Source organism: Pelodiscus sinensis, chromosome 14 (genome assembly GCF_049634645.1).
Source record: "Pelodiscus sinensis isolate JC-2024 chromosome 14, ASM4963464v1, whole genome shotgun sequence".
Classification (NCBI taxonomy): Eukaryota; Metazoa; Chordata; order Testudines; family Trionychidae; genus Pelodiscus; species Pelodiscus sinensis.
In genome coordinates, this window is record NC_134724.1 from 2,301,541 (window position 1) to 2,328,195 (window position 26,655).

The 26,655-nt window shown below is 43.6% G+C and overlaps 1 protein-coding gene across 3 annotated transcripts in view; it reads right to left on the minus strand.

Annotated features, from left to right (window-relative positions):
- GLCE (glucuronic acid epimerase) overlaps positions 1 to 26,655 on the minus strand; it is a 115,078-nt gene that overhangs the window by 75,604 nt on the left and 12,819 nt on the right. Inside the window, exon 1 of one of the 3 annotated variants that reach the window (XM_025189202.2) lies at positions 15,185 to 15,282. The exons of the other annotated variants lie outside the window; for them this stretch is intronic. The gene's annotated coding sequence lies outside the window, so the exon portion shown is untranslated. Of the gene's footprint in view, positions 1 to 15,184; positions 15,283 to 26,655 lie in introns of those variants that run through there. 3 annotated transcript variants of the gene reach the window in all.

Here is a 26,655-nt window from a genome sequence, read left to right on the forward strand (position 1 = left end):
GACAGGGATCTGTCCTTGTAACCAAGAGAGTGACCCTTATTCTTCAATACCAGAACCCAAGGACTCTTCCCACAGGCCTGCCTCTGAGACTAGTCCTTTGGTTTAGGTATTGAAGAATTTTCTTCAAAGCACATGCTTGGAGGAGCGCTGCTTCTCACTTGAGGGCAATGTACTGGGAGGGTGGAGAGGGTGAGACTCCCTGGCCTGCATCAGAAGAGTCTCAGCTCCTTCTTGAACACGTGTTTCCTTAGGTGAAGCTCATGAGTTTTGAGAGTTCTTGGTGGAAATGACAAGGATGTTACAGTTTGAAGAGACGTGTCTCATCCAAGGAGTAGAGGCAGAGCTGTTGATGAAGGAGAAAGGGCAAGAAATGCAGTTCTTGAACCCCTGGACTTTGGGCATAAACCAGGCCATGGCGACAGGGATGCTGCTACACCCCCCATCTTGAAGTGAACTACATTGTATACAGGGTTTATAATTTGGTTCAATGGCTCAATGCCCCCACTATAAAAATTGTTCCAGCACCCTTGGGGGTCACCAGGTACATGAACTAGGCTATGAAACTATCTATACTAGTGAGAAGTTTTATTTTAAAAGCTGGAGAAGCTTGAGGGCACACGATTCCAATTCAGACCGCATGGCAGCAAGAAAGAGCTGGAGAGATGCTAGGCCACAGTGCACCTCATGCTCTTGAGCATGGGGAGATCTACTGCACATATGCACTCCAATGGACAATTTAATAGAATCCCTAGAGTTGGGTATCTGGCGCACACACACAACCCCAGGTGTGGAACGAACACACACCCCACCCCCACCCCCCTCAATCAGCATTCAAATAAGGCTTATCAGACTCTCTCAACCATGTATCTTAGAGATATCTGGAAATTATAATTCAATGTTCCTGACTTCTGAGGCTGGAGCTTCAGGCAGTGAATTTAATGTTAATCCTTGTATGTTTGCTTTTATAGTATCATCTTTGTTAAACTGGAGCGTACTGCAAGGTTTGAAACATCAGATTAGAAAACAGACTTGCCTGTATTATGCAAAGTCTCCACTTCTTCAAGCTGCAGACTCATATCTTATGAGAAATAGGCTCACAAGGAAGAATATTCCAGAGATGGTTTCCATACAAAACCAACCTGAAACAGGTCCACTCTAGCCCTAACACTTCCATGGAACAACATTTGTCAGGCTCCTTCAGCTTTAGGAAGTGGAGACAGGACTTTCCTCAGACAAGGGCAGCACTGTGCAGTTTTTGGACTTTGCAGCTGTGCTGGTTTTTACTGGCATCTAGTAATCAGCTTCTCTTCAAATTCAGAAGAGCTTTTTCAGTGTTCAGAACAAAATTCGTGCAAGGCAGAATTACCACCCATTTTGCCTCTATGAACTGTCCGGAGATGCTGTTTGGAATGTGTTTTTAATTTAAATTGCACGCAAATAATGTTAAAATATTAGAACCGGAATGCACCATTTTAAAATAAAATTAACAAAATGCACTCTCATATGATTGGATGTTCCTTCATGATACACAGAAGATAATATAAAAGCAATGTCAATTGTTTTGCTGTAGTAATTTATATTTTATCCTCTGGCTGCAGTCTCTACAAAGGAAAGTGACCACACTTAACAGCTTTGGTGTTCATTCCAGTAGAGGGCACTAGTACACAATGAAGGACAAAATGGATTACATACATGTTGCTTTAACTAAAAAAGGCAAACTTTGTAGTGGAGAAAGACAAAAAAAGGCTGGTTTTTCATGCACCTTAGTGTAATTAGTACATGCTCTAAGAGTCTGTTGCAAGAAGCTAAATGCACGCTACCAAAGAAAAAAAATATTTAAATGACCTATACATAGCAGAAATAGCTTTGTATGTTATAGGGGCAAAGCCTACATGAAGTTCTGAAGCATGCATGAGTACTGGAGAGAACATTTCAATAGGTCTCAACACTAGTGCCAAGGAACTTTGGTATCGAGCTTCACAGTTCCTCAACCAGGCATTGTATTTGGACACAAGTGTCATCTAAAACATTACCGATCTCAAAGCAGTGTTTCCTAAAATGTTGAAAGTTAAGCCCCTTTTAGGAAAATGAAAATAAAGGCACCCACATGTTGGAGCTGTATTCATTATTAGGTGTAGGCCTCTACCAAAACACAAAGAGTCCGAAAACATTTTAATGACTAACAAATGTATTAGAATTAGAGTAAGATACAACTCACTTCCTCAGATGCTGAAAAGAAAACAGAAAAGGAAGGAATACAGAGATGGGAGTGTGACATCAGTGCTAATTAAATCAGAATGGATATGGCTCATCAACAACAGTGATGAGAAGGTGAGAGTATCTGAATGGAAAATGGTCTATTGTAATGTGAGAACAGCTCCTTTCTATTTAAACCTTGTTTCAGGGTGTCAAATTTGCATATGAATGCCAAGACAGCAGTCTGGTTTTAAAAGGTTTTTTGCCTGAGAAAGGCAACTTACAAGAAAGAAACTGCATCCAGGGAGGCTAAAGTGCTCCCCCACTGTTTTCTGTATGCTGCCATTCTTGAGGTCTGATTTGAGTCCATTCATTCTTTGTGTAAAGACAGCTCTAGTTGTCCACTGTGCATGGCCGAGGGGCACTGCTGGCAGAAGATAGCATATATTACATTAGAAGATGTGCATGTGAATGAGCCTTGAAGGTCCTGTGATGGTTTCACTAAGGTAGATGCGTGGACAAAGTTGGCAACAGGGTTTATTGCAAAGACAGGTTTCTGGCAGGGCCGGCTCGAGCCATTCCTGTGCCCCAGGCAGCAGGCACGTGACGTACACGCGCCTCCGCCCCCTTACAGCTGCCATCAGGCGCCCCCCATAGGCTGGCACCCCAGGCAGCTGCCCGGCTAGTCCCCTCCCCCCCGCTTAATCCGGCCCTGGTTCCTGGATTAGTGTTTCTGTTGTAGGGCATGAAGTCGGTGGCAAGTATTTCACTTCACATTGAGGGGCTGTCTAGAAGCAAGGATTGGTGACTTCTGGGTGTTCGCCTGGCTTTATCAATCTGTATCTTCAATTCTCCAGGTGAGCGTTGTTCTAAGAACGCTCGATAGAGGTCTTGTAGGTCTCTCAGAGATTAGACCAAATATTGTATCTTAGGGCTTAGCTGTAGACAATGGATTGTGTGATGTGCTTTGGATGAAAGCCTGAGGCATATAGAATGTAGAGTGGTCAGTAGTGTGAAATCAGGTTCTTTACTGGCCAGGCCTCTCGCGCGTGTTGCCATCCAAGCAACAGGTCAACTTCCCCTTGATGGAAAAACTTTACACTATGTAACTTAAAGATCAGCAAAGAACAGGAACCTAAACCAGACATGAGAAGTTAATGTAAAGTTTGTGCTGTTTGTGCTGGCTGTGCCCTGCCCGATAAGGCAGAAAAGGAAAAACAGGAAACCATCTCACCCCCTTACTCCTGTCAATTAACAGACAAGAAGTGTGCAAAAGCTCTCTCTATAAAACAGCTTCCTCTCCTGTATCAAATTGAGGAATCCTGAATAAACATCGGAAGGCAGAATACGAGCCAGGTCCGAGGACTAATCACCCGAGGGCCACCTCCTGCTCTGCGAACCAAATGAGTTCCTGTAGAGCGCAACGTATACCACACATAACGTATACCAAATATGTTGTTGTAGTTTGTGTCTCTGTAAATGTAAGTATCGTTATCTGAAATTGTTTAGAGGTATTGTTAAGTAGTAGTGCTAAGAGTTTTAGATAAATGATTAGTCTTATAAGTAAGACTGATGTACAGGCAGTCCCTAGGTTACGTCGGTCTGACTTAAGTCAGACTCCTAATTGCGAACGGGGGGGGGGGGGGGCGCGCAGCTAGTGCGCCTCCCCCCCAGCAGACCAGGCTTTTCTTGCCAACGCCTGGGGTAGAACAGCTGGGGGGCTGCCGGGTTGGTCCAGTGGCACCGAGGAGCGGCGCTACCAGACCAACCCAGCAGCACTCCAGCTGCTCTGCCCCAGGCGTGTCCGATTCAGCCGCTGCTGGTCAGTTTCAACAGCGGCTGAATCTGGACGCCAGTTCCGACTTACATACAAATTCAACTTAAGAACAAATCTATGGTCCCTATCTTGTACGTAACCCGGGGACTGCCTGTAAATGTAACTGTTAATAATCTCTGGTCCCTTGTTAACTACTGGAATTTAAAGAAACCTCAAGGAATTTTCTTTACTGTATTGCATTTTGCCTATTAGTCATTCTAATAATTATTTGGTGCCTACAGATGTACAAAATTGATAAAATTATAATTTATATGTAGAAGTCCTTTAATAAAAGTTTAAAAGATATTTAGTAATAGTTTGCCTGTTTCTGCACCTCCCTGGGACTAGCCCCATTCCCAAACCTTTTACTTTATTCCACAAGTAGGTTTCTGGTACAGAATGGTATTTACGTGGCCATCACTTATTTGCACTGTAGTGTCCAGGAAGTGGGTCTCCTATGTGGACTGGTCCAGTGAAATTGGTGGTAAAGTGGAAACTGGTGAAATCCTTTATACCGGGGTGGGGAATCTCAGGCCTGGGGGTCAGATGCAGCCCTCAGCTTCCTTGGATCCAGCCGCCCAGCATTGGAGAGCCTGAACTGGCGCTTCAGTCCCCCGGCTGTTCCTCTTCTAGGCTGGGCCCCCGCATGGCTCTGGTGTGCGAGGGGAATGTGGGGAGTGTCTTCCTCCTCATGCAGGAGCCACAATGAGGCTTTATGGCAGAAAATACACTAATGAGGGACTCATTATTAGCATGAGTCACAATGTCTTTAGCATATTTTCTGCCGATTCTTTTTGCGCAAAGAGAAGCAGTATAGCCGCTTCCGTTTTGTGCAAAAGGGTTTTTTGTGCAAGATCCTTATGCCTCTGCAGAGAGGCATATGGATCTATCGTGCAAAACGGAAGCAGCTACACTGCTTCTTTTTACGCAAAAACACCTCGCGGAAAAAGAATCAGCAGAAAATATGCTAATGACATCGTGACATGCTAGTGAGTCTCTCATTGCAAGTTTTTGTGGCAGAAAATATGCTAGTGTAGACATAGCCTGAGGGTTTTTTCCCCTGCTTCTCACTTGTATGCAGCCCCCAACTGATTTCTGTGGGTCAGTGGCCCCCCTGACAAATAAGGTTCCCAACTCCTGCTTTACATGCCCAACCTGCAGTCACACACACTGCAACCCAGGCCTTTCCTGATCTTCAAAATATATACTCATACTTTTGTCAGATCTATTGCTGCTCATCAGCGCTGAGCGTTGATGCACTACTGGCATGCATGATGTCACTACTGAAATGAACAGGATATTCACATATTCAGGTGCTCTCCAAAGAGGGCTCCCATCAACACAGCGAACTAAAGTCAGGGGCTGTGTCTAGACTGGCAAGTTTTTCTGCAAAAGCAGGTGCTTTTGCGGAAAAACTTGCCAGCTGTCTACACTGGCCGCTTGAATTTCCACAAGAACACTGACTATCTCATGTAAGATTGTCAGTGTTCTTGCGGAAATGCTATGCTGCTCCCGATCGGGCAAAAACCCTTTTCTAGAAATGCTTTTGTGCAAACAGGCCAGTGTAGACAGCTGAAAACTTTTGCGCAAAAAAGCCCCTATGGCAAAAATGGTGATTGGAGCTTTTTTGCGCAAAACCGTGTCTAGATTGGCACGGATGCTTTTCCGCAAAAAGTGCTTTTGCGGAAAAGCGTCCGTGCCAATCTAGATGCTCTTTTCCGCAAATGCTTTTAACGGAAAAACTTTTCCATTAAAAGCATTTGCGGAAAATCATGCCAGTCTAGACATAGCCAGGGGGTTGGTGTTCCTACACCAACAGAAGACACCCTTCTGTCAACAAAGGCCATATCTATATATGGGGCCATCCAGCACAGCTACATCAGTATAGTCGCTGGAGTAGACACAGGCTCTGATAAATACCAATTTAAGGCCCCTGCTGGAGCCGCTCTACGCAGCAAGGTTGTGTCAGAGCAGCACTGAAAGTCTGAGCCTTAAAAACAGATTGGTACACCAAGCCTCACATTTCAGACAATTTTAAATGTCAGATAAAGCTTCTAACAGAAAGTCAAGCATATGGGAAACTAGTTAATTGTTTAGTGGACTGTGTTCTCACAGAGTCAAATGACCTCACATCTGAGCAAGGTGGCACCTACTAAATTAGCATTTGAGCACCTACAAATGCCTCTTGCAGATTTTTTTGTGATGAAAAATTCATCTTACCTTATGAACATTGTCTATTGGCCCAAACAATAGAAATTCAGTTGTCTTTTAAAGAAAGGATAAGCTAGTGCTGAATTATTTTCCATCACGAGAGTTTAGTTGTGAAGTGAAGTGAGACTTCATCTGAAGGAGTGGTTTGTGCCCACAAAAGTTCATAATACCACCTACATATTTTGTTAGTCTTTAAAGTGCTACTAGACTATTTGTTGTTTAAGTTTTTCCTGTTACAGACTAACTTGGCCACCCCTCTGAAGCAAGTTACTCTTAGTTTCCACAGCAGTTCAATCTTAAACAGCCACTTACTTTCTAGGGCTCAAGTCAATACGCATTACATTTCAGACTTTAACTGAAGTTAGCTTGGGTCTTGAGCATTTACACTTCTCTAGAAAAGTATATGTCCTCTAGAAAGCATGTGAAGAGACAGCTAGCAAGTACGACGTTAGCCTGTAAGTACTATTGCCTTCCACCACCTTCTGAGAACTGGAGGACAGTCTAATGACGCCGTATATTCAGACTGGAAACATATTTCAGCTATGTAGAAAAATCCACATGGCTAGAATGTACTACATCAATTTCACCCTTCTGCTTTTAAAATCACCATAATTAGATGTTAAGACTACAATTACCTGAAGTTTAAGAATTATCGATCTACAATTGCTCATGGAACTCCATACTCTACCACAGACATAACACTATGGACCAGAGCAGTGATGCACAACTTTTCATCCACAACCTCCATATTTTATTGTAATCGTGTCGCGATCCCCAAGGTAATTTGAGCAGCACTGTGCTTAGAGCCGGGCCAGCTGGGGCCTATGCCCACCGCTATGGTGACCTCCCAAGAAGACATTTGCGACCCCATTGGGGATCACGACCACCACTGGACTAGAACCTTGCGCGAATACAAAGTTTGACATCCATGGACACAGATACAAAGTGGGTATCTGTGGATCTGCAGGGCTCTAGCATGGACCACCTGTACAGCAGACTGTTTCAAAACACACATGAAGGTTGAAGATAAAGCTAATGGAGGTTGCTCACTCATGGGAAAAATCTTCCATGACCCATGAACAAACAATTCAAAGTTCAAAGGATACATATACTCTGCCTCACTTTCAATAATTAGATAGGTTAGATACCATCCAATAGGAAAAGACCACCCAAAATAGTCAGCTGCAATAGATTCCTGAAGCAAGCCAGTACACGAACTGAAGTACAGTATTCTCAGAGAACTCTTTCAAACCCACACTAGAAAAGTCTGCTTTTTTACCTGGAGAACGCCTCAGAAAAAGCAATGTCATTAGACAACAGGACCTAAACCCTCCACCTGCCAGAGAGACAGGGAAACTTCAGTGTGAGCTAGTGTAACAAAGCTCTTCACTTTTTTTTTTTTCTTTTCTCAGTCTGCTAATGGAACTAAAAGCACTTATGAGCACTGGTAAAACACATTACAGCCTAGGTAGAAAAAATTCGCTCTCACTCTTGGCTATTTTTCACTCCTAGGTAGTATGAAATATGTATAGCTCATCTGTCAGAGGCCTCAGTGCTAGTAGCGCTCATGTAAGGGGTAGGGATTTGGAACAGAAAAGTTGTATTTTATTCCTGTAGTCACAACGAAGTTCCACATTAATACCTCTTAAATCCCATGTTGTCAGATTTAAGTATAGCACTTAAATGTCAAGGTTACTAAAAACAACTTTAAAATAAAATTATGTCCCAATTACTACCTTTGGTGAGTACAATAAGAGGCAAATGACTGATTAAAAAAAGCTGAAAGGTTTGTTAACACAAGTGTTTAAAAGTGACTTACAAATCCTAATGAAAGCCTACACGGAGACTATCAAATTTGTTAGTTAACCTCCTAATGAGGGCCATGCTAAAATAGTCCCATTCCCATAACAAGGGGAGCAATAACAGAAACACTTCAGAGTACTACAATATTAATTCCCTTTAATTATTGATGTATGGAAATCCTATTTTTCCAGTTCTAGAGCGGACATGCTAGAAGCACAGTAAAAATGCTGTAATTACTTGAAAAATTCTATGCCATAAAACAGCTGAAGAATTTAGAACATAAGAACATAAGAATGGCCGTACTGGGTCAGACCAAAGGTCCATCTAGCCCAGTATCCTATCTGCCGACAGTGGCCACCACCAGGTGCCCCAGAGAGGGTGGACCAAAGACAATGATCAAGCGATTTGTCTCCTGCCATCCCTCTCCAGCCTCTGACAAACAGAGGCCAGGGACACCATTTTATCCCCTGGCTAACAGCCTTTTATGGACCTAACCTCCATGAAATTATCTAGCTTCTCTTTAAACTCTATTATAGTCCTAGCCCTCACAGCCTCCTCTGGCAAGGAGTTCCACAGGTTGACTACACGCTGTGTGAAGAAGAACTTTCTTTTATTAGTTTTAAACCTGCTCCCCATTAATTTCATTTGGTGTCCTCTAGTTCTTCTATTTAGGGAACTAATAAATAACTTTTCTTTATCAGCCCTCTCCACACCACTCATGATTTTATAGACCTCTATCATATCCCCCCTCAGTCTCTTCTTTTCTAAACTGAAAAGTCCCAGTCGCTTTAACCTCTCCTCATATGGGACCTGTCCCAAACCCCTAATCATTTTAGTTGCCCTTTTCTGAACCCTTTCCAAGGCCAAAATATCTTTTTTGAGGTGAGGAGACCACATCTGTACACAGTATTCAAGATGTGGGCATACCATAGTTTTATACAGGGGCAGTAAGATATTCTGGGTCTTATTTTCTATCCCTTTCTTAATAATTGCTAGCATTCTATTTGCCTTTTTGACGGCCGCTGCACACTGTGTGGAAGTTTTCAGAGAATTGTCCACGATAACTCCAAGATCTCTTTCCTGATTTGTCATAGCCAAATTAGCCCCCATCATACTGTACGTATAGATGGGGTTATTTTTCCCCAATGTGCATTACTTTACACTTATCCACATTAAATTTCATTCGCCATTTTGTTGCCCAATCACTCAGATTGGTGAGATCTTCTTGGAGTCCCTCACAGTCTGCTTCTGTCTTGACTATCCTAAACAATTTTGTATCATCTGCAAACTTTACTACCTCACTGCTTACCCCTTTCTCCAGATCATTTATGAATAAGTTGAAAAGGATTGGTCCCAGGACTGACTCTTGGGGGACACCACTAGTTACCCCTCTCCAAGCTGAAAATTTACCATTTATTCCTACCCTTTGTTTCCTGTCTTTTAGCCAGTTCTCAATCCAAGAAAGGACCTTCCCTCTTATCCCATGGCCATGTAATTTACACAAGAGCCTTTGGTGAGGGACCTTGTCAAAGGCTTTCTGAAAATCCAAGTATACTATATCTACTGGATCCCCCTTGTCCGCATGTTTGTTAACCCCTTCAAAGAACTCTAATAGATTAGTAAGACAGGATTTCCCTTTACAGAAACCATGTTGACTTTTGTCCAACAAATTATGTTCTTCTACATGCTTCACAATTTTATTTACTATTGTTTCGACTAATTTGCCCGGTACTGAAGTTAGACTTACCGGTCTGTAATTGCCAGGATCACCTCTACAGCCCTTTTTAAATATTGGTGTCACGTTGGCTACCTTCCAGTCATTAGGTACGGAAGCCGATTTAAAGGATAGATTACAAACCACAGATAATAGCTCAGCAATTTCCCATTTGAGTTCTTTTAGAATCCTTGGATGAATGCCATCCGGTCCTGGAGATTTGTTAACATTAAGTTTTTCTATTTGTTCCAAAACCTCCTCTAATGACACTTCAATCCGGGACAGTTCCTCGGATTCATCACCCACAAAGGACGGTGCAGATTCAGGAATCTCCCCAACGTCCTCAGCCGTGAAGACTGAAGCAAAGAAATCATTTAGTTTCTCTGCAATGGCTTTATCGTCCTTGATTGCTCCTTTTGTAGCTCGATCATCTAGGGGGCCCACAGGTTTATTAGCAGGCTTCCTGCTTCTAATGTACTTAAACATTTCGTTATTTCTTTTTGAGTTTTTGGCTAGCTGTTCCTCAGAATCTTTTTTTGCTTTTCTTACTACATTTTTACACTTGATTTGATAGTGTTTATGTTCCTTTCTATTTATCTCACTAGGATTGGACTTCCACTTCTTAAAAGATACCTTTTTGTCCCTCACTGCTTCTTTTACATGGTGGTTAAGCCACAGTGACTCTTTTTTAGGTCTCTTGCTATGTTTTTTAATTTGGGGTATACATTTAAGTTGGGCCTCTATTGTGGTGTCTTTAAAAAGTTTCCATGCAGCTTTCAGGGATTTGGCTCTAGTCACTGTGCCTTTTAATTTCTGTTTAACTAACCTCCTCATTTTTGTGTAATTCCCCTTTCTGAAATTAAATGCCAGGGTGCTGGACTGCTGAGGTGTTCTTCCCACCACAGGAATGTTGAATGTTATTATATTATGGTCATTATTCCCAAGCGGTCCGGTAACAGTTATATCCTGGACCTGATCCTGCACTCCACTCAGGACTAAACCGAGAATTGCCTCTCCCCTTGTGGGTTCCTACACCAGCTACTCCAAGAAGCAGTCATTTAAGCCATTGAGAAATTTTATCTCCGCTTCTCTTCCTGAGGTGACATGTATCCAGTCAATATGGGGGTAATTAAAATCCCCCATTATTATAGAGTTCTTTATTTTGGTAGCCTCTCTAATCTCCCTCAGCATTTCAATGTCAGTATCGCTGTCCTGGTCAGGTGGTCGGTAATACTTCCCTATTGCTAATTTCTTATTATTAGAGCATGGAATTACTATCCATAGCGATTCTATTGAACATGTTGATTCACTTACTATTTTTATTTCATTTAATTCTACATTATCTTTCACATACAGTGCCACTCCGCCACCCACTCAGCCTGCTCTATCCTTTCTATATATTTTATATCCATGTATGATTGTGTCCCACAGATTTTCCTCATTCCACCAGGTTTCAGTGATGCCTATTATGTCAATCTCCTCATTTAATAAGAGGTACTCTAGTTCACCCATCTTATTAGTCAGACTCCTAGCATTTGTGTACAAGCACTTTAGAAATTTGCCACTGGTTATTTGTCTGCCCTTCCCTGATGCAGTGGATTCCTTTGTATGCGGTTGTTTGTCTGCTCTGGCCCATGGTTTGCCCTCTCCCCTCCTCTCTTTCTGACTACATCTTAGACAATCTCTATCAATGGATTCTCCTCTAAGAGAAGTCTCCCTCCGATTTACGTGCATCTCCACACCAATCGGCTTTCCCCCATCTCTTAGTTTAAAAACTGCTCTACGGCCTTTTTAATGTTTAGTGCCAGCAGTCTGGTTCCACCCTGGTTTAGGTGGAGCCCATCCTTCCTGTATAGGCTCTCCCTCTCCCAAAAGTGTCCCCAGTTCTTAATAAATCTAAACCCCTCTTCCCTACACCATCGTCTCATCCACGCATTGAGGCTCTGAAGCTCTGCCTGCCTACCTGGTCCTGCGCGTGGAACTGGAAGCATTTCCGAGAATGCCACCATAGAGGTCCTGGATTTCAGTCTCTTTCCTAGCAGCCTAAATTTGGCCTTCAGGACATCTCTCCTACCCTTCCCTACGTCATTGGTACCTACATGTACCACGACCACCAGCTCCTCCCCAGCACTACACATAAGTCTGTCTAGATGCCTCGAGAGATCCGCAACCTTCGCACCAGGCAGGCAAGTGACCATACGGTTCTCCCAGTGATCACAAACCCAACTATCTATGTTTCTAACGATCGAATCACCCACTACTAACACCTGCCTCTCTCACTGGCGTTCCCTTCCCCTCAGAGGTATCCTCAGTGCGAGAGGATACCGCAACATCCTCTGGGAGGAGGGTCCCAACTACGGGATGGTTTCCCTCTGCTCCCATTGAATGCTCTGTTCCCTTGAGACTCTCATCCTCCTTAAGATCACTGGGGCTCTCAGACTGGAGGTGGGACAGTACTACAGTGTCCCGGAAAGTCTCATCAGCATAACTCTCTAACTTCCTTAGCTCCTCCAGTTCAGCCACCCTGGCCTCCAAAGCCCGAACTCTGTCTCTGAGGGTCAGGAGCTCCTTGCAACGGGTGCACACATACGCCACCCGCCCACAGGGCAGGTAATCATACATGTTACACCCGACGCAATAAACAGGATAGCCCCCACTCTGCTGCTGGGCTTCTGTCTCCATTTTTCTAATGAATAAGAATACAAAATGTTCAGATACAAAATTCTGCAGCTCCCAAAGGTTTTGGAAGCATTACACAACAGGAAAGATTTTCTGCTCTAAAACATGTTAAAGAAAAATATTTAGATTCTATCCAGAAGCTTAGAAAGGACTTACTTCAAAACCTCTAAGTGCCACGTGATTAGCATGTCTATTTTTTTAAATGCACCAAGTTTGTTTGACGTGTTTTTTTTAGAACCATACTATCCCTATAAAATGTCATTGATAAAATAATTATTTACACTTTACATGGCCGCCTAGGATTTAGATACGTGGAGTCATTAGATTGTGTATTAATCCTTATGCCAACAGGAAGTGCTCCACTACTAGTTGTTACACAAACAGCACCAAAAAATCTAATAAAAACTAGCAGCCATCCTGGCAATCCACGCTGGACATGTATATTACTAAACCCAGTAAGCCTGGTGTTCAGTTATGCATTAACTTGATTTCCATACTTAAAAACCAGATGTTCAATTTCTCAACAACAAGCACTACATTTAAATTAACCTAGAAACAAGAGCTAAGTGTTTACATAACATACAGATAATTGAAATATCAAGTTCACTTCCCAGACATGTGAGTTTTCTAAATTTAAATCTAAGTTTTAAAGCTTGCCCACAAGTTAGGAGACACACACTAAGGGCTTGTCTATGCGACAAAGTTTTGTTGACAAAACTCATGTCAACACGGAGAAAAAAAAAGGCAACAAAACCAAAATTGACAACCGGTGTTCACTCTTGCTCTCTCTGTCAACAGATCGTGTCCACTGGGGGGCACCATCATCAGCAGTGCAAGGCATGTATCCCTGAGTGTTTGGCAACACCTTCTCTTGCTAGGTTCTATGAGAAGGCAGGACAGAGCGCGGTGCATCTTGGGACCGTGCTAAACACCCTTTCAGGCACTGCTTTCTTTCCCAGACCTCTGCTGGTTTCCACCTTTCTTTCACCTACCATCCTTTGCTATGTACTCCAACATCTGCAGCGAGAAGGGATATATCGCACTTCTCTTCTACACTCAGTTGAGGCATCATACATGGCAGTGGAGTTAATCAGGAAGTTACTAACAGGGGAAGAGTGGCGGGCACCAACTCTCTATTGCTTTTGGCACACAAAAGAGCAGTTGCATAGGGTCAGCCATCACCTATGAGCTAGGGAAACCAGCACTGATTGGTGGGATTGCATTGTCATGCAGGTGCGTGATGAAGAGCAGTGACTACAGGATGCATAGAAAACCTTCCTGGAGCTGTTTGCTGAGCTAGCTGCACACCTGCGGCACAAGGACACTAGAATGAGAGCTGGCCTCAGTAGAGAAGTGTATAGCAATTGCTATCTGGAAGCTGGTGACTCCAGACTGCTACCAGTCACTTGCCAATCAATTTGAAGTAGGGAAGTCTATCATGGGGGTTGTATTAAAGCAAGTGTGCAGGGCAATAAACTCACATCCTGCTATGGAGGACTGTGACTCTGGGGAATATGTATGATAGTGGCTGGCTTTGCAGAAATGGGCTTCCCTAACTGGGGTTGGAGGTGGGGGGGTGTGGCACACACCTTTCAATTTTAGCACCAGATCACCTTGCAACAGAGCACACCAGAAGTGCATGACAAGTATATCTTCAGGAACACCAGCCTGTACATAAAGCTGCAAGAGGAGACTTTCTTTCTAGACCACAAGATTACAATGGGGGATGTGGAAATGCTCATAGTAATCCTGGGAGACCCAATTCACCCCTTACCCGGGCACCTGGACAGCAGGAAGGAGCTTTTTAACAGGCTAAGCAGGTGTTTCATGGCAGTCGAATGTGCCCTTGGCTGGAGATGTCTCTACGGCAGGTTAAGACTTTACAGAGGAAAACATTCCCATAGTCATAGCCATGTACTGCGCTTTGCATAATCTGTGTGAATCTAAGGTAGAAATGTTTGCTCAGGGGTCGAGCGCTGAGGCAAAGCACTTGGGTGCAGAGTCTGAGCAGCCAGGTACAAGGGGAGGCACAGAGGGCTGCAACTGATACAGGAAGGGCTTTGAGGAAGCACATTGATAATGAGAGGCAGTAACATAATGGAGATCTGTGGCCAGCGGAGGCTGTGGGGTCAGGGCCTGTTGTAGATGAGGGGTAGTGCATGGAGCCACTTCTATAGATGCCAGGTGCTTTTGGCGGTGGTGGGGGGGGAGGTGGGGGCTGTTTTGAGTTGCTTTTTTGGTGGATGCCAGGTAAATTTTGGGGGGGCCACGTACTCTTGTGAGGAAAATTACTAAAAAGACTAAAAAGCCCGTTCCTGCAATCGAAGTGATTGCTATATGAATTTGTGGAACACAAAAACGATTTACCGTTATAAAAAACTTTGCCTTTATTGATCAAGAGAAAGTGACACTTGCCAAAACGTGTTTGCTGGTAAAGGAGGGGCTTGGAAAGAGCATAACCTCACTACTGCGTACAGGTCCAGCTATCATTGCTGAAACTGAGTCATTCCAGAAATTGGAACAGAATAAGTAGGCATAGAGAAGAGGTGTCTAGAGAAAGACTTGCATGTGCACTGCAGTGCAGGTCACACCTGGATCTGCTCACTCTGCAGCTTTATTAAAGACTTGGGCATCTCCTTCCTCCATTATTTAATTATCCGCTCAGTTGAGGCCCTAGAAAACATGTTATTCTCTTTGCTGTCCTGACATTCAGCTTCCCAGCACTCCTTGTGTTCCCTTTTCTCCAGAGAGGAGTGCTGCATCACCTTCCTGAACAGGTCGTCTTTGCTGCCTCTTGTCCTTTTTCTTATCTGCCGAAGACGGTCAGCAGGAGTATGTGGGGTGTACCTCAGGGACACATCTGCTAAAGCACGAGCCAACAACAAACAGAAGAGGGAATTTTAAACTCAATCACGGCATTGAAACATTTCACTTACCAGCACCTTCTGCAATCTACCAATCACTTTCTCACTAACCCTTGCCAAGCACACATCTCTAAAAGCAACCAAAGAGCGGCAAGTGTTGTAGGGCAGGGAGGGGGCTGTGTGTACGGAAAAAGACAATACAGTGTTTGCAGCGTAGCTTTGCAGGGAATGCATTCTACAGTTATCCCACCTTTTTCCACGGGCAGGGATCATTCTAGCAGACATCTCACTGCTGAAGGTACGCAGGGAAAACAGGATACATTACTGATTCCATTGAAATCTAGGTGTCCATCACCACCCCATTTGACCATACCGATGAGCTACACAGGGCTACGTTCAGCTCACAGAAACACAGCAAGAAACCCACTTTTCTATACCATACGCCCACCTCTGCACTCTACAAACCACACCATCTCCCCTACGTCTCATCTCCTGCTTCTTGCTCCCCAAGAGCAACTGCTGAGACTGGCTATGTACCTCAGGAGTGGAGAACAGCTCCCAGCTTCCTGTCCCACCAGGGGACCCAGCTGGGAGCTCCACATCTTCATCTAGTTCAACCTCTTCAAATAATTTCATCCTCCAGGTTAGCCCCCCCTCGGGGCTCTTAGCGGGGAAGGTGGGATCACCACTAAAAAAATAGCGCCCATCTCTTTCTAGAAACAGTAGGTCTTAGCTTTGTAGAACTAGAGCAACTGCCTGCCTCACTGGCTTTATGGTACACCTACCTCAGCTCCTTTATCTTGGTTCTTGCACTGAGAAATGCCCCAATCATAGCCCTTCCCCCCCCCCCCCCCCCAAGCCTTAAGAAATGCCTCCAAATTCCTACAGATCAATAGCAACTGGAACAGTACAGACTCTTCTCCCCATATACTGATCAGATCCAACAGCTCCACATTTTGTGCAATGGCCAGGCATAGACTAGCACCTGGTAAGACAAGGCGAGACCTCTTCATGTTGAGCCAGCAAGCAGGAAATGGAATTTAACGTTCCCAGGCTTGCAAGGGGGAAAGGTGGACTGTTTACTTGGCTGAAGGGCAGCAGAGGTTGAACTGCTGACCAGACTGGTTGGTATGGGCATTGTGGGACATTTTCTGAAAGCCAATAAAAGCAGGCATGGCATCTACACTCTGTTGACAAAGGGAGGGGAAAAATCTCTTGTAGGGGTGGAAATTGGTCATACCAAACAGGGTGGTTTTAGAAACAAAAGTCACACTGCAGCATGTATGTTCTCACTGTGGTGTTTCCAAAACTTGACAGTGTAGAGGCAAGGCCCAAACACATGTCCATCAGAGGTATGGCTTCATCTAACGGAGTCAAGGCTTGAAAAGCGTACTAGACCCCTGCTAGCTAGCAATCAATCCAGAGACCAACCAAGAAGTAGGTCTGACTCGGAAGGTGAACCGCTCATGACCGGAGTTCTTTAGTTCTGGTGACCCCTTCGGGGGCACTCAAACAGCTTTTCCACTAACTCGGTGCTCTGGATGAGTCTCATACTCTCTTGCATGTTAATCACGACAGACCCTTCTGGGGTATAGGGTTCACCGGGGCATCTCTCTGCCCTCCCATGGCTCTTGTTTTTGACTAGCCCATACCTGGTAGGAGGATATGGAGCTGTATCCCCAGGGCTTCCTCCCTGTAAGCACGATCTCCTGTGGCCCTCTCCAGATTCAGTCCCTACTCAGTTCTAGCAGCCAGCCAGAGCACCTTGCTCCCCCCAGTCTCTATTCACACTGAACTGCCTGTAGCCCTGCTACTCTTCCAGGTAGTCCTTTCTTCTCAGCTCCGAACAGCAACTAACTGCTGCTCTGTTCTGCAGCTCCTTTCGTGTGGCCCTCCTGGGCCCACATTGGCTGCTTTTCCTACAGCCACCCTAGCCTGGTTGGAGGACCTCTCCACTGCTCCTTTCCAGGGATGGGTGTGGCACAGGCCTGAAGTCTCTAGCAGGGGGGACCTTTGGGCCTAGTCCACCCCATCACACACCATCTGCAGAACAAGTTACAAACATCTAAAAGTTGAGGTAAATTAGTAGTGCGAGTCTCCGAGACCCATGAAAGAAAGGAACCACAGAACTAGAAAAATTAAGAACAGAAGAGTGTCAGACTATATGCCATGTACCATACTACTGGTGCCACTGCAAATCCTAGTAGAAAATTCAAGAGGTGACCTCTGATGATAATTTCTCCAAACTTATCTTCGGAACACTGAATGCCAGAGGTGGGCAATAATTTTTGACTGGGGGCCACCTCAGAAATTTTTGAAATGGTCCCGGGCTGCCCAGGAAGGGGCGGGGCAGGGCCAGGACTCTTCCTACTTCCATGCCCACAGACCCTGACCGGTCTGGGGGTTAGTGACCATGTGAAATCTTTGCCCTCTTTTGCCCACCCCTGCTATATGCAAACAAGAAAGTACACGCTCTGCATTTTTTAAAAAATTATATCCTTATTCTGGTCCCTACAGAAGGCTAGAGCAGCGGTTCCCAAACTATGGGCCACGGCCCGCTACCAGGCTGCAGGAAAGAGATACCAGGCCTCAGCATGGCTGCCGGTAGGGAAGCAGGGTTGGGGGCAGCAGGGCTGTCCTGCAGAGATGGGGGGTGGGGGCGGGCGGGTTGGGGGTAGCAGGGCTGTCTGGCGGCAGAGATCAGAAAGGGCAGGCGGAACCAGGGCTGCATGGGGAGAGGAGGAGCTCGCCGGGGGAGATCGGGAGGACGACGGAAGAATCAGCTGCCAGAAGCAGGGCTGGACGGGGGGGGGGGGGGGGGGGGGGGAGGTTTAGGGGAGCAGGGCTGACCGGGGGAACCCAGGGCTGGACAGGGGCAGCAGGGCTGTACTCGGGAGATCGGGAAGAGAAAGGGGAGGGAGAAGCAGGACTAACCTGGGGACATGCAGACCCTGGCAGACGAGTGAGTCTGGCTGGGGATTCCATTTTGCCCCCTCCCCACCACATACCCTTCCTGGAGTAGTTGCGAACTGCCTGGCAGGTAGACACACTCAGACAGTGTGAGCACACACACCAGCCAAGCAGCTAAGGACTAATACACCTAATTATAATAAAACATACCTAATTAGAAAATACCAGGCATTTTATATGTCTGGTAATTTCTCAATTTCTTTCCCAGACAAAACAGTCAAATACCAGACTATCCAGTACCTGGCAACCCTCCCCTTCCTTGCACCCTCCTTCTTAGCCAGATACCCTACCCCCAATCTGCTCCTGCTCCCGCCTCCTGAAGTGCTCGTGTGGCGCCGGGTTCCCCAAGCTCTGGCCCAGGCTGGGTGAAGGATGCAGCCGGGTGAAACACTGAAAATTTATTCATTTAATATGTGTTTATATTTTTGGGCTGCAAAAGACAGTACTAAAAAAAACGGGTTCCAACTAAAGTAAAAAGTTTGGGAAACCCTGATCTAGCCAGCTTTCTATCCACCTTACAGTCCATTTATCCAATCCGTATTCCCTTAACTTGCTGGTAAGAATGTTGTGGGTGACTGTATCAAAAACTTTCCTAATGCTGGCACTGGGGGCTTTAGGAGGACCAGAAAACTTATTTGAATATTCAAATATTTGCTTATTGAACATGCAAATATGCAAATGAATGTTACCACTCCTTCAAAAGCTCATGAGTGGATTTACTGGTCCCTATGTCAAAAAGTTTGGGAACCCCTGGGCTAGAGGGATTTCAGCGAGAAGATCAGCTCACAGATGACATTACCTTTCTGGCTATAAAAGTTATGACCCAGTTTAGTTTGCTTCTATACTGTAAAGCAGAACCTACCAAAGAATGAAAATTACATTTTTCCCGTGCTGTTGTCAAAGATGCCCTGATATAATCTGTTGACATTTATCATTAAGAAAAAAGACTTCTGAAAGCCTTACAAAGGAGTAAAGCTTCTTAGGATTTTTAAAAGCCTACATTAAACAGCAGAGATGGCAAGAAAGGATTAGTCCTTCAGATTGAGACACTACAGTTGAACACAAATTTCTGAAATAACTAAGCTAAGATGATGAATTGGAGTGACTTTCAGCATTGCTAACAAACTTTGTCCTCAAATATTTACCAAGTGCAGAATGTAAAAGTTAGGTTGAATGCAAATAGTCACTCAAATGTTAGCGGCATTTCTCTTTTGATTACACTACCATAAAAAAAACTATTACTTTTTTTCTTTTTTACAAACAAAATCTAGTCATTTGTGCTACGTGTGTATATACACATACAGACGTGCACAATAGAGTAACAGAAGCTCCATGACATTCTTTAGCTTTCTAGAAAGCTCTTTTCCATATCTATTAATAACATTCTCTCCACCTCCGCAGACATTTCTATAACTGCTTATATTTTCTAATAAATCTCATGAATCATGATGCTTTCAGTAAGTAGAGGATAGAATCTTATTTGCAGGAATAGCAAGATAATGTGATAGACATTCCATTTAAATTCATAAACGCTGATCAAAATTCTCCAATTCAGTCTTTTTCCCCCTACGGTTGCTGTATTGCAATTTCAATGCATCTAGCATACTCGAATTTCCACCTCAAATGAATGCACTCACTGCTTATGGCAAAGCAAGAACACACTGTAAACAAGGTATAACAAACATTTTGGAACAGGACTGTTTGGTGTTTGAGAGAAAAGCCTGAAAACTACATTGACATTATCTGCAGAGTTATCTTCTTAAAGACCATGCTGAATGAGTACAATATATTTTTGGAACAGAGGAATTCATACTAATTTTTTGCGGAAATAAGCATACCTGTAAAAACACAACCAGTAGTCTAATCCAAGATCCACTGAAATCAAAGGAAATATTTCCATTAATGGTAGATTAGCTCCTGAAAAATTGGGCTTTAAGAAAGTTCAACTTCTTTTGAAACCCAAAATAATGACCAGCACCCAGCTACTTCTCAGTGGGAACTGATTGTTTCATCTGACCATAAGTGTGGGGGTCTGTGTCTCCTGTAAATAAACATGCTTCTACCCACCTCTGCATCCAGCTTTGTCCTCCACACAAAGTAGCATTTACTATCAAGACCCTATTCCTCCGTTCATTTGCTTTTGCTACAGCCTATCCCTTGTGCCCACAAACTATCTTGCCTCGTCTACACTTCAAGTTCACTGCTACAGCTATGAGACAAGAAAAGTGTTTTTGCTGTAACAGCTTATACTGGTTCCCAAGTAAAGCAAGCGATACAGATAAAAGTACTTTTAAGCCATGATGTTGCATGTACACTGGAGCTTTGGCCAGTACAGAAACATCCAAAACCTATCCTAACCAACACTGCCCTAGGCCAGCAAAAATTTTAGTCCAGACTTGACGGAAGTCTTCTAGGGTAAGGGCTATTACTTCGTGCCATTGTGTGCAGTACCTATGATACACACCAATTCTAAAGCAGCCCATTATCCTAGTCTTGTACTTTTTGTAATTTCAGAGGTGAAATAAAGAGAAAGGTTAAAGCAGTCTTAAAATTATACCTGGAATTAAATTTAACTTGTGTGATTATACCAATTCTACACAATTATTTTGTGATCACAATTTTTAGTTACATATTAAGTACCCCACATAAGGAGGGGTGCAAGAATTGGTTTTATAACATCTGATTCATCATTTTAGCTCAATCATTTTATCTTTTAAAGAAGCCACCTTATACAGAAATTCATTCTCGCTATTTTGAGTGTGTAAAGTTCAGTTTACATGGGTCTATGTTTACATAAGAACATAAGAACGGCTGTACTGGGTCAGACCAAAGGTCCATCTAGCCCAGTATCCTGTCTACCGACAGTGGCCAGCACCAGGTGCCCCAAAGAGGGTGGACCAAAGACAATGATCAAGCGATTTGTCTCCTGCCATCCCTCTCCAGCCTCTGACAAACAGAGGCCCAGGGACACCATTTTATCCCCTGGCTAATAGCCTTTTATGGACCTAACATCCATGAAATTATCTAGCTTCTCTTTAAACTCTATTATAGTCCTAGCCTTCACAGCCTCCTCTGGCAAGGAGTTCCACAGGTTGACTACACGCTGTGTGAAGAAGAACTTTCTTTTATTTGTTTTAAACCTGCTCCCCATTAATTTCATTTGGTGTCCTCTAGTTCTTCTATTTAGGGAACTAATAAATAACTTTTCTTTATCGGCCCTCTCCACACCACTCATGATTTTATAGACCTCTATCATATCCCCCCTCAGTCTCCTCTTTTCTAAACTGAAAAGTCCCAGTCGCTTTAACCTCTCCTCATATGGGACCCGTTCCAAATCCCTAATCATTTAGTTGCCCTTTTCTGAACCCTTTCCAAGGCCAAAATATCTTTGAGGTGAGGATACCACATCTGTACACAGTACTCAAGATGTGGGCATACCATAGTTTTATACAGGGGCAGTAAGATATTCTGGGTCTTATTTTCTATCCCTTTCTTAATCATCCCTAGCGTCCTATTTGCCTTTTTGACCGCCGCTGCACACTGTGTGGAAGTTTTCAGAGAACTGTCCACGATAACTCCAAGATCTCTGTCCTGATTTGTCGTAGCCAAATTAGCCCCCATCATACTGTACATATAGATGGGGTTATTTTTCCCGATGTGCATTACTTTACACTTATCCACATTAAATTTCATTTGCCATTTTGTTGCCCAATCACTCAGTTTGGTGAGATCTTCTTGGAGTACCTCACAGTCTGCTTCTGTCTTGACTATCCTAAACAGTTTGGTATCATCTGCAAACTTTACTACCTCACTGCTTACCCCTTTCTCCAGATCATTTATGAATAAGTTGAAAAGGATTGGTTCCAGGACTGACCCTTGGGGGACACCACTAGTTACCCCTCTCCAAGCTGAAAATTTACCATTTATTCCTACCCTTTGTTTCCTGTCTTTTAACCAGTTCTCAATCCAAGAAAGGACCTTCCCTCTTATCCCATGGCCGTGTAAATTACACAAGAGCCTTTGGTGAGGGACCTTGTCAAAGGCTTTCTGAAAATCCAAGTATACTATATCTACTGGATCCCCCTTGTCCGCATGTTTGTTAACCCCTTCAAAGAACTCTAATAGATTAGTAAGACAGGATTTCCCTTTACAGAAACCATGTTGACTTTTGTCCAACAAATTATGTTCTTCTACATGCTTCACAATTTTATTCTTTACTACTGTTTCAACTAATTTGCCCGGTACTGAAGTTAGACTTACCGGTCTGTAATTGCCAGGATCGCCTCTAGAGCCCTTTTTAAATATTGGTGTCACATTGGCTACCTTCCAGTCATTATGTACGGAAGCCGATTTAAAGGATAGGTTACAAACCACAGATAATAGCTCAGCAATTTCCCATTTGAGTTCTTTTAGAATCCTTGGATGAATGCCATCCGGTCCTGGAGATTTGTTAACATTAAGTTTTTCTATTTGTTCCAAAACCTCCTCTAATGACACTTCAATCCAGGACAGTTCCTCGGATTCATCACCCACAAAGGACGGTGCAGATTCAGGAAGTCCATGAAGACTGAAGCAAAGAAATCATTTAGTTTCTCCGCAATGGCTTTATCGTCCTTGATTGCTCCTTTTATAGCTCGATCATCTAGGGGGCCCACAGGTTTTTTAGCAGGCTTCCTGCTTCTAATGTACTTTAGATGCTTCTAATGTACATATCAATCTATGTTTAGATTGATACACCTTTCCTTCACTTTATTCCCTTCTTTACACGCTTTTGCAAAGCTAGATCTAAAACCCATTGTCCTGGCAAAACCCTTCCCTGTGCTCAACCACTGAACTTTTAATCTGCACACAGATTCTTAACATGAATTTCAATGTTCAAATATAACTAACTGTTTCAATTAAAGTGACAAAAGAAAGGTGGAACCCGAACAGAACGCAATTCCTCTAGTGCTCTTAATTTTCCCATACACACATCCCATTTTAGATATCCTAGCACCGAAGTTGTACCAATGGACGTTATACTGCCATTCAGTATAAAAGAACTTGCAAACAAAGCCCATCAACCACGAAAAAAAGCCAAGCCTCACTTGGTTGGTGGCTTTAAAAAGCTAGACTTCTGGCCTTGAGTCACAGTCTTAGCTTCTGTGAGTACCAATCTGAGGAAGGAGGCAGGATCCCTGAACTGGCCCTGATCAAATGCTGAAGTACTAGAGTAGCCTCAGGATTTACTGTTAAGCCAAGGAAGACTTCTTTAAAAAGTTCCCAGAAAGACCCCATCCTTGCCAGAAGAAGAGAGGGAAGGGAGGAAACCAACTTCACAGCTAAAGAAAAAGCATCCAGCTCTGACCCTAGTGACAGAAGCCTGGGAAGTACAGTCACTGCATATTCACCAAGCATGCCTGTAGATCCCAGCTACTCAACTTTGGAAGCCCCGGGGACTACAATGACACCCACAACACATACTGAGGGCCACAACTTAAGTGTGGTTGCATATATATATGCAAATATTTATGTAAATATATGCAAACAGCTTCTTTCACACTGACAGGCATAAATACAAAGATTAAGGCAAGAATACACAACACACAAGCCCCATTTAAGTCAGTTCTGCTGATATTAATAAAATACAATACTTACCCAATTTCCACCCATATGACAGCACTTTTGAGGAGCAATGACAGTCCAGGAATTTAACTACTAAAACACATATCAACAGAAGACCATCATATTGACTACTTTTTTGTTTTGGCTTCACAATTTTAACAAATCATACAAGAACTGCCAATACAGTATTTACTGAAATATAAGTACAATCAACGTGAAATTAAAGGCACTACGGGGAGAAGCGTCATGGCTAGAAAAGGAATCCAGGAATCCTGCTTTCCAGAATCCCTTCCATTCCCCTGCCCACCCCACAAAGCACCAGCTCCCACAGCCCTCACAAAGCAGACACTGGAACCCCCAAATCTAACCAACAGACCCACTGGCCACCTACAGGAAAGCAAAGAAGCCAGAAGTTTTAACATGCAGTTCCTTGCCCTAACCCAATGCACCCACCCCCTCCCCCAGAGCCAGGCATCCCAGCCCCCTGCTCCAACCCAATGCCCTTCCCCTCCCCTAGAGCCAGGTACCTCCCAGCCCTCTGCTCCAATGCTCCTCTCCTCCCAGAGCCAACAACCTCAGCCCCCCAGCTGATCCCAGGCTCCTAAAGCACTGCCCCTTGGAAATGCCATGGCGACACTTTCAAGGGGCAGCACTGCATGGAGCCCAGGGTCAGCTGTGGACTCCAGCTGATCCCGGGCTCCATGCAGCACTGCCCCATTGAAACACTTTCGCAGCATTTCAAAGGGGAGGCGCATGCAATTGTGATTATTTTTTTAATTGCTTGACAGCCCTATCAGAAACTAAACAAACCTTGAGACTCACTCTCCACCCAATTTGACATGTCAATTAATATGCTTACACACTCCCTAGTACAATGCTGACTGTTCTTATGCACAAGCAAATCAAGTTTATTCGCGCTCTGGGATCTGAACAAAGACAGTGTGCTCAATTCATCAGCACTACATTTTGATTAATACTACTCTCCATATCTTTGCACTCACTTCACCTTGGGCCGTGCAAGGCAACGGGGAAGTTAGATTTACATATTCAAATACATGAAAGCTAGTATATAAATGTGCTACAGTTTATTAAATGCCAGCATACATGTCTCACATTTGTAGATTTCCATTCCCTACAAAGAATGCATCCATATAATCCACAAACAATTCTATTACCTCCTCAAGCCCTCCCCATTTTACCATTTATCAAACCCGGACATAAAAAACTCCTTAATAGGTGATGCTTACAGGTAACAGTTAACCATTGCCTGGGATCAGCTGCCTGTGGAGAGGTTAAATGTTCAATTTAACGTTTAACCTGTTTAAATCATTAAACAGGACTTTACATTCCTATTATGAGGTTGGGGGGGGGGGGCGTTATTAATCAAATTGTTAAAACAAAACAAAAACAAAAAACCTTCTCTTTACATTAACAAAATCTCAACAAGTAAGTCTTCATGATTCTGTTATTTTCTCTGTTTCTAGTACAAGAAGTTGTGTGTGTGGGGGGGTGTGGGTGTGTCTGCCTGCTGCAAGGCCTAATTAAACCAAACCTGCATGTAGTTTCAGATTGCAAGCCTGCCTCAAAAATTAAGTTTGAAAATTGTATGTAGTAGAAAATCATTAATGGAAGCTTCATTTGAATGGCAACTACCAAGTGTCCTGCCTTAATCCTACTGAGGCATAGAACCAAAGTGTGCCATTTATTTTATTCAACGTGTTGAGACAGAAGCTAGCTACCTACTATAGCAACCAACCTACTGGGATTTACAATCAATTTTTATTTTAATATAGTGGTTTATGGCCTGAAGTTCTTTTAATACAGCAAGTACAGCAAGTGCTCTTAAAAAGCACCAGATTTAGAGCCCTGAAGGCTTCATCCATAGAAAAGGTACAGACAAATGTAATGACAACTCAGGTAGTCCTCATATGGCCTCCACTATAAATCTTAATTATGACTAGAATGCCTGATTTTAGATTATACTAAATTCTAACCCCCCAAAAATATAGCTGAGTAAATTAAATTTGTAGCCAACAAATCATATTTAATCAGGCAGCCTATAAATCAGATTTTAATCACCAATGACACCAGCCAAATTGTCAACTCTCAAATCAAGGAATACCAGATCATTTTTAACTAATGGTGCTAGCAATGCCTGAACAATTCAGAAGATCTGTGCGTAAGGTGGCACACTCAAGATAAAGACAGCAATTAAAACCTCATTTTCTCATTTCTTCTGAAACTAACAATGAGCATTCTTTTAGAAAATCTAGTTACCATGGTTCTCATCTCCCTGACACTTCCAATATTTCAACTGGCATTCAACAGTTATTAAAAAATGTAACCTAAAAATTATGCAACGTTTATTCTCAAGATAGATATTTTGTAGTGAATGAATCATTAGAGCCCTGCATGGATACAAAATTTTGTATCTGCATCCACAAAAATGAGCTGCCAATATTGCAGATACCTGTGGCTATATAGCAGCTATATGCAGTTTTGCAAGGTTCTAGATACAAAATTTGCATCCACATCTGTCTCTAGAAAAAAGAGCTCTGAATATCCACGAAGTTCTCCCCACCCCCAAGGGACATGCATCACAGAAGCACATGGCCCAACAGGCAGGAAGCCTGCCTGAGGGCCCCGCTGGGCTGTTGACCGGGAGGCACTTACCACCTCTCAGTCAGAGTCTAAACCTGGCACCCCCTTCCTAGGCTAGAACTCAAACCCTCGGCATCCCCTCCTCCACTTCCCCTCCTCCACTCCTGCCTCAAGTCCCACAAGATCATAAGCCCCTT